The sequence below is a fragment of the Saccopteryx leptura genome, chromosome 2 (genome assembly GCF_036850995.1).
Source record: "Saccopteryx leptura isolate mSacLep1 chromosome 2, mSacLep1_pri_phased_curated, whole genome shotgun sequence".
Taxonomy (NCBI): Eukaryota; Metazoa; Chordata; class Mammalia; order Chiroptera; family Emballonuridae; genus Saccopteryx; species Saccopteryx leptura.
Genome location: NC_089504.1, coordinates 348866590 through 348879207, shown reverse-complemented (window position 1 = coordinate 348879207; position 12618 = coordinate 348866590). Strand labels below are relative to the sequence as shown.

At 37.4% G+C, this 12618-nt stretch overlaps 1 protein-coding gene across 2 annotated transcripts in view; it reads left to right on the top strand.

The window, feature by feature from the left end:
• The window catches only part of SKAP1 (src kinase associated phosphoprotein 1), a 274756-nt gene that overhangs the window by 159103 nt on the left and 103035 nt on the right, over window positions 1–12618 (top strand). The gene's annotated exons all lie outside the window — the stretch shown is intronic.

Here is a 12618-nt window from a genome sequence, read left to right as displayed (position 1 = left end):
GAAATGAAGAAGCTCCATATACTACAGTTATTTTTTAAAAGACGGTAATAACTTACAGTTATGGGTCATGGTAGTTTTTTTCTATAGTGTTATTACCATTATTATCTTCTATAGCAGTAAAAATTGATTGTTCAGATGAGCAGTGTAAGAGACCCTCAGATTCAGGCAGCAGGACTAAATCTCCCATCTAGATAGCAAAAAAATGGAAGAGCAAAGGAAAGAGGATATTAACCTGCTAGTTCTCTCCCTCCCTCATGACTTCCTAGCCAGTTTTATCAATGTCCATGCATGTACCACAGATATATCCCTCTAAGTGAAATTACATGTTGAAGTTATAAATCTTAAGTTTGTGACCATCTGTCACCTGTTTTATCTTTAGCCATAATTTGCATTGCTGATATAATTATGATAATTTCTTACACAGTTCCACATGTAGGATTTGTTTGAAATAAAATGGCTAAATACTCTTTGGATACATATTTGTGACTGCAGATGAATATGAAAAGGCAAACATTTTTGAGCCTGGAATGTACTAACAAGAATATAATACAACTAGTGGTTGAAACAAGGAACCTTACGTCAGGAATCCTTGAGTTCCATGACCTGCAGCAAGGTACGGTTTCCAGACTCAGTAGGCAATGAGACTTGTTTTAAAATGTTTTAAGACAGAGATTTTAAAATACAACAACATACTTTTACAACTACAATGTGCTAGGTTTTTATAGTTACTATTGGTAGCTTTAAAAATTGAGAGTGTCAAAATAACATTGTGGGGTTTTTTCATCCCTTTATTGCATATCAATTCTTTATATCATCCCCTGTGCTTAATCAAGTAGGCTTATAAACACTTAATAAAACCGTTTTTACTTTAGAGGATATTTTTAATTCTTCTAAAATCACAAGAGTGCCAGCAGTATTTGGACCAAGTATCTTGTGATACTGGCTCTATTCCATCTTGAGATGTGGCTACTCTCCCCTCCATATTGAGATATATTTCACAATCATTAATAATGCATCAACCACATACCATTTCTAGAAGTATTTTTTATTTATAGCTTGGCTCCTTCCTTCCCCACCTCCAGTTGCCAGAGAAGCCCTCAGAGTCTCCTGCCCCATTTCTCCCCTCCCTCCCTGCTATCCTCGACATTGTCCTTTAGAAGACTTTCTGAGCACTGAGGAATAGATCAGTCCTGCTGCTCCACGATTCAGAGTGCCTCCAAAGAGTGCAGAATTTCTCCTCATGGGGCTTTGAGAACACTGCCTCCTCACTCTCCTGAAAGCAGGAGGGCTGGGATGCTGGTGGAGATCTGGTTTCCTTCATCATCAGTGCACAAGTATGATTGTATAATGCCACAGACTGAAAGAAACATACACACTGTTATGGAACCCTGGAAATATTTTTATTTCCTTTTATGCACACACTGATATTAAAATTTTCTTTGCTAAGTGTTTTCATCTTTATTCAATTCTCGTTGATAATCATTTTCAACTGTGAATGTTAAGAATGTTAACGTTACAGTTTTTTTCATTTTCATCATGTAATATCAGACTATTAATATTGTTTATAAGAAATAAATTTCCTTCAAATTTTTCTCTCGTTCTCTAATCTCTGGACTTTCTTGACTTAATTCCATGGGTGAACTCCTAACAAACACACATACACACTCACACACACAAGTTTTGGTAAACTGAAGAAGACACATGGGTATGAAGAAAGTGACAGATGCATAGGGGTACCAAGTACGGAGAAAACCGTGCTAAGCCTGGCTATTTTATAACCTTATTTATATTGATTTAAAAATGCATTGCTTGCAGAAGCCTTTTTCCTTTGCTCTTTTGCCTGCTAAACTGAAAAGAAGGAGAAACCAATGATAGCCATGGTGTTAAGCAGAGAGCAGACGGTAGTGATTTAGTAAATATTGCAGTGTCAGTTTTATTTCATTTACACAATTTATTTCATTGAGAAATATTGGATAAAATAGATTTCCAAAACAAACGTTATGACTTATATTCTCCTAGGGTGAACCGACTGCATTTCTCATAAGCTGAGGCTGCAGATCTCTTCGAAGGAAAATTATGAGGGCTGATGTTACAAACCTCCTAGGTAGCTCTTAAGGTATAGATTTTGAGGTGGGGGGGACTAGAATGTTTGAATAACATGGAACAGTCGTATAACAAAAACTATAATCTCTGGCCACATTTTGCTTAAGTTAGGGAAAATTTTAACATTACATAATTATCAATTTTAGGGGAATTGTTTTGAATTTAATAATTAGATAATGCTTCCAAGGAAGGGCATGATTTTTTATTACTGTATTCTTTATTCTAATGTGCAGAATATATCTGTCTTTAAATATATATTTAATAAGTATTGGTAAAAAAAAAAAAAAAGAAGAAGAATCTTTTTTATGTACCTAAGAAATTAAAAAAGAGCTTGCCTATAAGTAGTGGAGCAAAATGGGAGACCCAGAAAGTAGTGCAGGTCGCCTCTAACGAGCGCAAACAGATTACTGCAGTCTCCACTGTTAGACATAATTCTGATTTAAGATCCAGTCATTTTGTCTGGCTTTCATTTTAATTATATTCTGTTAATTAAAACCATGATAAGCTCAAGAAGAGGTTTCAGACTCTTTTCCTCTTCATTTCTTCACCAAGGAGGAAGCTTATTGCCATCTGCCTCTCACTGGGTCCCGCCGCTATGATGACGTTCAGCATTTGAAGGGGGCGTACCAGCCCATCCCAGGGAGGAGCTTCTGTTTCATATCAATGTGTAGAGAAAATCCATGAAAGGAAAGAGGAAATCTCAACAGCTTACCCAAAGGAAAAAGAAAAACAAAACAAAACCTGAAACTTTAGAAAAATCCAGGTCCCTTGGGGTCGGACCATAGATTTTCAGACTTTCTAATGATGTTAGAATTTTATTTGCTTGTGTTATTGAAGTTCATTCTCATTGCTTTGGATTTTTAGAATTTAATGGTATTTTTTAGAAGTATAGGGAAATTCTTGTCACTTTAAAGAGATATATTACCAAGTTTAAGTAAATCTACTTTTCTTCCAAGGAAACGTATAGAAGAAACTTCATGTCTTGCATTTAGTAGGCACTCAGTAAATATAAAAGAATGAATTAATGTTCCATGAGCACCATGTAATAGCTAGTCTGTTGTCAAAATTCCCTTCAATAGCATGGTGATAATGTAATGAAGTGTGAACACAAGTCATTCTTGCTTTTGTCTTTAATCTTACATATCTGTGCATGTACATGTGGGGTTTATACTCTGTTCCTATAAACTGTGGATCAAAAAACTAGTTTATTTCTTAAAATGTTTATATGGTATGTGGAAGGCGTGAATTAGACAGTTAAATGAATGTGTTCAGTAGTAGCAAATGGCAATTAATAATATGGAAATTTCATATATTCCATTCTAGCCTGTGATTAAAAATGGAAATTACTTTATGCATTGTGACTCATGAACCAAAGGGGGAAAAAAGAAAAGAAAACATTTCCTGAAAGAAGTTTCTCTTACCAAAAGTTTTCCTAGTGTTATTTTTATAGCCGAGTGAGAGAGAATTTACAGGGAGCTGAAATCATTGAAGCTAATTAGTTGAATGGCCCTATTATTTATCCAGGGACACGTAGTACAATAATTGCTATTGCAGGTTTGAAGCATCTCAGGGATATTAATTCCAGAGCTTTCATGTCATCTCAGTACAGTAAAACTTCCTAATGGCACCCTGAAGGTGCATAATCTCATTTTAAAACTACTTTTTCTTATTTTTTTCTGAAGGAACTGGCAGAATCTCCTTCCATAAAAGCTGAAAAAGGGGAAGAACTCATAATATTTTCCTCATAAGAAAGCAGTTATATTTTCTTCTTCTTCTTCTTTTTTCACTGTGTGACCTTTCCTGCCTTCTGATGAGGGCTTTGCTATGGCACTTTATCAAAAGTTTGTCTGAACTCTGCTCCTTTGCCTCCCCTTGGTGGCAGCCAACGCCTTTCTTGATCTCTCAGGAGAGATGGGGAAGGGGTGAGGCAGCCCTGGCCCTGGTCCCTCTCACATCACTTAGAAGGAGATCCATTACAGGACACAGCAGGATCTCTGAGATGTAGAAAGGAGATGAGTCCAGCACCTATGCTTCAAAAAAAATCTCCTGTAGCCTTCCTAACCCATCCCTAATTTGGGTCCCTTTGGAAAAAACAACAACCATAATATAATCTCTATAAAATCACACCAAGAAATGCCACTTGTGTAATTTTAGAGGGAAATGAAGCCATTGCTCATAAAACTGCTAGCACTGTCTTGAGTCAAGCATACTGTTGGTTTTTGGCAAACATCCCACATCCATCTCTGGAAAACCATCTCAGTCCTTACATTTATCTTTCTTTCCTCCTTCTCCTTCCCCTTGCTATTGCATTCTTGGCCTTGACACAGCTTGAAGACCCAAGTTCTGAAACAATAGTTCAGTCTTTAAAGTTTCAGACTTGCATTCGGAAGAGTTTCATTGGACGTGAGCTCAATGAGACTTATAGGAACCGTTTCATTCATGTCTCAGCCTCAGGCCTCTCTCTTTCTACTCTGACCTTGCAAATCTTCAGAAAGGTAGAGATTCAGAGGCTTCCACTTAGTTCAGATGGCTTACAACCTGAAACTTACCTTGCTTACTTCATGTTGCAGTTCTTCAAGTGAGGAGTGACCAGAGGACCACAGTGATATGTTCCCACTGGGGACCGGAATGATGCCACTCAATCTGTGGTCTTAAAACCTAAGCAACAATTTGTATTCAGTTTTCAAGATCTGAAAAGCAAATACAACTCATACTATGCCATTAAACTGGAGAGAAGGCCTATAGCATCTACTCCAGCAGTAAAGCAGCAGAGACCTCTAGGGAAGCTGGTGCAATTAGGAAAACTTGACTTAAGTACAGTGTATAGATCAAAGTTTCTCTTGTATTGGCTGTGGTTGTAAGCAGCTGTGTCTGTATATGCATAGATGCGCACCCCCACACACATACTGTCCTGAGCTTTGGCAATTTTTATTATGATACCCTAATTTTATTGTTAAGGTTTCCTTGAATTCCTTTAAATCCAATGTAAACTCATTTGAATAGCAGCACTATTCATTGAGGTCTTAAGTAGAACACTACACTAAATGGTAATGCTCCATCCTTGTATTTCTTCTCTTGGAGTTCATTATAAGGATTGGTAAATTTTCCCAGGAGTCAGGGGCTATCTTTTCAGACACACGTATAAATACAGGCAAAGTAACAACTAGTCCATGGCTTATATCAAATCCAAGGCAAAATAGCGTATACCAGAAAATCCTATAGGTCGGTCATGGGATCTCTGCTCTTGCTAAAACAGCACTCAGGACTGTCTCCTTTTCTGATTTTTGGTCTCAAGAAGTGCTGCTGAATGAGAAAACCAGAATCTAAACTGAAGATCCTGGCCCTGGCCGAGTGGCTCAGTAAATGAAGGGTCATGCAGCCTACGGAGGTTGTGGGTTGAATCTGGGTCCGGGCACATATGAGCATCAGCCAGTGAGTGCACCAGTAGATGGAACAAACAAGTCGATGCTTCTCTCTATCTCTTTCTCAAATCAATGGAAAAAATATTTTTAAAAATCAAAAGATCCTGTCTCCCTGCCCTATGTCAACTAAACTAACTACATCATTCATGAGTGTGCGCCCTTTTTATTTCTCTCTTTCTGTTTCTCTTTCTCTCTCATCCATCCTTTCTTACATATATTATTTACTCAAGAGTCTGCACCAACCCTTTGGGGGCTGTTAGAATCTATTTTATAGTTTGTTGGTCACTGACCTGATAAGTCATAATGGTTCAGAAAGAATCTTCACAATTTTATCAGCTAAGGGCAGCTGACACGCAGCCACAGTAAATTCTTGGGTTTAAAATCTGTGCAGTTAATTTTTTTTCCAGAAGAAATGTTAAATAAATGCTTTATGCATGTAGCGAAAGACTCTTTAATCTTATTTAAAATTTAGCAATGGTATTTTGGGGAAAAAATTACCAAGTGTTCAAGGGAAAGAATGAAAAGGATTCTTATCAAAAGAATTTTATAGCTAAAATGACTTTGAAAGCTGTTTTGGGTTTGTTGTTGTTGTTTTTGGAACACCAAAAAAATCCAAACCAAATAAGTATCTCGAATCACTAGGCTGTCCATACCTTTTGCCCCAAAATGAACTTTTACAAGTCATTAAAAATAAGTTTTTTAAAATTCATTTCCAGGTCAAACTGCTCTGTATTAAGGTTCTCTCTCTCTCTCTCTCTCTCTCTCTCATTTTCTTCTTGTCCCTTCCAAGTTATAAACTTGTGACAGCAATGCTTTGCATAAAAATGCTGACAGACCCTTAACTATAACAATGTAAATGGTGCTACTTTCACTTTAATTTAACTTGATTTACATGAAAAGAATACGGAATAAAAGAGGGTGTACATTTGGAGGTGATTCTATATACTTGGTTTTAACCAACAGGCTTTATAAGTGTTCATTAAGAAACTCCACTAGGCATGTTTCCTGCTGCAGAATAGACTTTAACGGAAGAAATAAAGCTGTGAAGATTCCGTTTTCACTTTGTTTCTCGTAAAGACAGTCAGGATCCAACATAAACAACAATTTACACCCAGCATTTATTCTGGAAATTACAGTATCGTGCAGTTAACGCACACAGATAAATAATGTTTTATGGGATTCTGTGGAGCCCTTTCAGGATAGCGGATGTTTAACCGAATTAAAGGATTTTGAGAACTCAGGGCTCTCATTTCAAGCAGGTTTAAACAGTTAATATTACAAAACACCAGCACAGAGGAGCTGGTCCAAATATATTTTTAATGCACAGCTATTTTATTTTCATGATTCCCCATTTTGGTTTTATTACCATTTGGCACCTTCCGTTTATGCTAAGTTACTTGTCTCCCAAGCCATTTCCCTCAGGACTTCGCTTTGCTTTATGGTGACATTTCTTAATCCACTTTTTAATCCCCTCTATATCTGCAGGTGTGAAAATATCAGAAGTGGAATTATAATTCCTGCTAGATGGAGTTATATAACAGAGATGATTATAAAAATAAAGGATGGTGATTTTTAAATAATACCAAGGAACTTCTTTAAAAAAAGAAAAGAACTGCATATTTAGGCTAATTTCTGGCTTACATATTAGTGTTAAGGGGCAGTTTTAAAAGAACCATCTAAGGCAGAAAGAAAAAAGATATTCTTAAAATAGTAATAGATTATAACACTTTGAAGTTATTTTAATATAAAATATATTATACAACTGTAGTCAAGAAATGCCTATGTGAGAAAAGATAGGAGATATTTAAATGACAGCATCAGTGAAGGAGAGAGGCTGTGGGTAGGATGCTCCAGGTAAGAAAAGCCACCGCTCCAACCAGCAAGCTGTAGAGAACGCTCCTAAGGTCCTCTCTTCCCCTTCAGAGCTGTAACAAATCTCCGTCATTCTCAAAAGATTGCTCCCTTTCCACGTTGTTAGGCCTACCTAGTCTCCTTTCTCATGCACTTATGGAGCCTCTGTGCTCTCCCAGCTAAGCAATATATGTCAACAGTTATTAGTGAGCCATAATTTTTAGTAAAATTCAAATTGTGATTCTAAATTTTACTAAAATCCTGGGTTTTTTAAATATAACCTCGGGAAAAAATGATAAAGTTTTAATATTCTTGTTTCACTGATACATTTTATATGAGATACAATTTTCAATACTGTTACAGCATTAGTTTAGCTATGATTAAAGTTAAGTTGGCATTTCTATTCTAAATCACCTTTTTAGGCTTTTGAAACTTGACCTTTTAAATTCTAATGGGACCAAAGCTGAGAGAGCCAGGCCAAGTGAGTGCAATTACACATACATAAAGCCATCAAATATCTGCTATGGGGGCCCACCCTACAGTCTAATAGAATTATTTTGCACTGATGGCTACAGTCTATTTATTGGAGGTCTGAGTATTTCTCTTCTTTAATTAAACCTACCTAAATGTGGGGTATGTTGAGGCATAATGAAGTTACAGGATCTTTTTTAAAGACCCTCTAGTGAGCCTTTTTCATTGATAGAAATTCAACTTTTCAATTTAAAACCTTATCACCTCCAGGTAGCCCTTCCTGATCACACCAATTAAGGGCAGTTTCTCTCCCTTCTCTGAGTGAGAACACATGTTGACTGCATCACTTACTCTAAGTTTGTCTCTGTTGCCATATATTACCACACGAGGTCCTTGGGGACAAGAATTATATCTGAAGCTTTATAACACCTCAGTTCTTGATGCAGCACCCTATACAAATAACACACTCACTAATATTTTGGTGAAGGATTGGCCAAACTAAAAATTTAGAGGACCACTTGCTCCTTATAGACCATTCTTCTTGGAAAAATAAATGAGTAAAAATACAGCTAATCAGTCCTACATTAGGAAGACTGTTCATTTACCTGTTTGCCTTATTACAGGTAGTATTGTTGACCATTCGTTCATTTATTTATTCAGCAATTTCTTACTGAGAGCCTAAAATAAAAGAACAAGGTAGACAAGGTTCCTGCCCTAACAGGGTTTCACCTCCTATTGGGAAACAGCAATAAATAAGTAAACCAATAAATAAAATAATTACAGATTGCAATTAATGTGATAAAGAAAAGAAGTGGAGTGTTGTAATAGCGATATGTCTTTACTCCTTTGGGAAAGTTCATGAAGAAAGATTCTAGAAATAAAGTAGAACAATGTTGCAAAATTGGTGGATAGCTGTTATATATCACTTATATATCTATGGTATCTGGTTTGCACTCGACATTTCTCTCCTGTTTGTTGGGGGGGGAAGGGTGGAAAGAGATCTATAAAAGGACTTTGAAAAATTAAAAATTGTTCATGTATTGTGGTTATTACTGTCCCAGCTGAAAAAGTGCATATGTTACGATTTTTAATCCAACTTTGGTCAGCAACTAAAACTTTAATAAGGAAAGCAAAGGTTACCATAAATAATTCAGTAAAGAAAATGAGTGACAGCCTGACCTGTGGTGGCGCAGTGGATAAGGCAGCAAACTGGAAAGCTGAGGTCGCCGGTTCAGGACCCCAGGTCTGCAGGTCAAGGCACATACAAGAAGCAACTATGAGCTGATGCTTCCCATCCCTTCCTCCCTCCTGCCTTTCTAAAATCAATAAAGAGAATCTGAAAGAAAGAAAAAAGAAAGGAAGAAAGGGAGGAAAGAAGGGAGGGAGGTTGGGAGGGAGGGAGGGAAAGGGAAGGGAAGAAAGAAAGAAAAAAAGAAAATGAGAGACAGAGTAACCAAATCAGCAGTATTGGGATTAGCTTTCAAATTGGGGGTGCATGAAAGAGACTACATGAAGCATACTACGTGACAGCAGTAGTTTCCTCTGGTAACTGTTACACCCTTAGCCTCCCTGTGCCTCTTTTTGTGTGTGTGCCATTTGCCTTCATTGTCACAAACGTGCTTTCACGGTGCGTAGTTAATAGCTCTCTGGTTGTAAACTGCATAGTTTTTCCCAATAGATTGTGACCAATTGGAAGGCAGGGTTTCGTCTCCTACTCCTTTGGTAAAGTATTGGTCCAAGATTTCCTATGTTCACTGATAATTGAAATGCACACCAGTGCTTAGAAACTTTTGTGAAGCAAGTGAATTAGTGCATAGGTATAAAGTATAATGATACTTATTTTCCACTAACTTTTCTGCAAACATAGAAGTAGTTATTTATGGTGTCCTAGAATTGATCATTTAGTTCAGAGGGTTGGTTTAGAAAGAACTTTGAGAGAATGAATCAATGGAATGGGAAAGTTCTTTAACTTCTTCCTTTTTAACATTCACTTATATGTTAATCAAACATGCACTAAGTGCCTCCTGATTGTAGGCTCTGTTCTAAGTCCTCTGAGGATAGAGATGGAGGGGTCAAAGGTGAATGAGGCATGGCCAGGAGGTAAGACATTCGCCCAAATAATCGCAATGCAGGGTGCTATGTGATAAGTGCTGTGGGTACTGTAACAACTCCAAGAAGACTGGTCAGGTTCAGATTAGAGTGATGAGGAAGACCAGGAGGTTCAGCAATGTGCTCTCAGAGATCTCTGCACAATTAAGAGGCTCAAGTCATAGTCTGAGGTAAGCTTGTTGTCTTTGGGCAAATCACTTAAACTCTCCCAGCCTTAGTAAAAAAAATAAAAAATTTAAAAAATTAAAAAAAATAAAATAAAATAACACATGAATAAGTAATAGACCTTTAGATCTCTAAAGTTCTTCCAACTCCAAATCTCCATGGTTCATGAAGTAGCTACATTTGGATCAGGCTTTGAAGGCTGGATATAGAAATCAAATAAAGCCTTATTGTTTGAATGAGAGAATCTCTGCAATGCTATGATTTCAACAGGTAAAGGTGAGGGCTTTCAGGGTATAAAAGTGGGAATTGTAGACTCCACAGTGAAGGGGCTATATCTACAAAGGTGAGAAAAGTAGGTTTTGCTCAGAAAACACCAAGTAGTCCAGTCTAACAAGGGTTACTTAAGTGTAGACGGATGACAAGAGAGAACTGTAGAGGGACATCAGTCTAACTTACAAAAAACTTTGAACGCCAGTCTCAGGCATAATACTCAGCTTAGTTGAAGCTTTTTAAGAATGTCAATATCCTTTACTTTAGATGCCATCTGGATGACTACATTATCTAAACCTTTTATTTTATATGCAAGTTAACACAGACATAGCCCTTGTAATGTTTCAGGCTCTATTCTAAGTGATTTATATAGGTTAATTTCTTTTATCTTCATAATACCCAACTGGAAAAAGAATGTGAAGAAAAGTAATTTGAACACAATGTAGGAAGAAGAGAAAAGATATACTGAAATGGAATAGAATAGGAAAGTTATGAAATCCTATGGTTAAGAAATGAAATGCACATAAAATGACTTTAAAATAGATTTTAGTGAAAATAAAGCAACAATAAAAAAAAGGGGGAGTTATTGTATCAATTTTGTAGATGAGAAAACTGAGACACAGAGAGGTTATGTAACTTTCTCAAGGTTACACAGCAAGTGAAGTGTCAGGGCTGGGAGTCAAATCCATTTGTTGTATCTACTATAGATAATGTAGTATTACCATCTTTATTTTTCTCTCTTTAAGTTACACAGTATCTAAAAGCACATGTAAAAATTAAAAGATTGAATAATATAAGCCAGCACAGAGCATCCATTCTCAAAACATAATGAATACACTTTTACCCAACTCCAGTCTGAGTAAGAAACAACTTATAACAAACAGCAGCCTGTCGCTATCATTATTATCAGAATGTGTTCATAAAAATGCTGGCTTTAAAAAATCAGAGTGCAGGTTGTGTTTTATATAGACTACAGTCATTTTTAAATTGATTTTAGAGAGAGAGGAGGGGAGAGGCAGAAAGAAACACGAGCATCGATCTGTTCCTGTGTGTGCCCTGACCAAGGATTGAACTGGCAACCTCTGCATATCAGGACAGTGCTGTAACTAACTGAGCTATCTTGCCAGGGCTAGACTACAATCGTTTTTTGAAAAGCACAGCTATCCCGGAAATTCACGGGAAACAGTTGCTCTAGCCAAATCGAGAAGGAAGATACCCTCTATCTCCCAGGATCCTACCATTTTAGATTCCACAACTTTGGAGCTGCCAAGAGTCCCTCAGGCAGATGGTTTCCCAAGTATCAAACTGCTCCCCTGGAAGAGTCAGAAAGTCACTCCTTTGTCATGTGCCCAAATTCTGTAAGTAAAGGGGTGCACGTTCTTTCTCCAGCCTCTGGCTAATCAAGGACTTTGTATTGAGTTACTGCACCTGGAAATCTCTGCCCATCATCTGTAATTATGGTTCCTTTTCCAGACCCGTGAACAAATGGAAAGAATACATGTAGCATTCTGGAGGTTCTAAAAGAAAGCACAAAAGCCATGGACGCTATTCAGCTGTTTGTTTGTTTGTTTGTAACAAGTATAATTTTTAACTAATTACTGGAGCCCCTGTGAAAGCATCTTCTAAGTGGATCTTTATGGTTTTTGCTAGGTGGTTTGGTCAGTTCGTAGTCTGACCAAACCCCTTTTTTGAGGTTCTAAGCTTCCTTAACTGCACTATAGCTGTGTGCCATCAGCAAAGTTTTCTGTTTTCTTCCCCCGCTTACTTCTGAATGTTTGCTGAAATGAACCCTTAACAGGAAGTAAACTTGCCTGGCATGGCCCAGCTGTGTGTGAGGCTTGAGTGAGAGGTATTTATGACCTGACAGGAAGATAAAGATAAAGATAAAGATAAAGATGAAGCTGACTCCATCGCTGTTAGCAAGGGGAGAAGGAAATGTTTATGACCCCATCTGCTGGCGTTTCAATGGGATAGAACTGCCTTTATGGCGTCAATCTCCCCTGTGACTTCCTTCCATTTGGGGAACGATATCTTATTTCAAGATGTTCCCACCGAACACAGTGTTGTCCCCTTTGTATAGGGGCACAGGAGGAAGGAAGGACTTTGTTACTGGAATGTGGGGATGGGTAGTATTTATGGTTATGACTCAAGCTAGAGAAAAGGCTTCACTGGAGTTGATTGTATAGGTCCAGAAAGCTGCCCTGCATTCTGCTGCTTCCTTAAATGT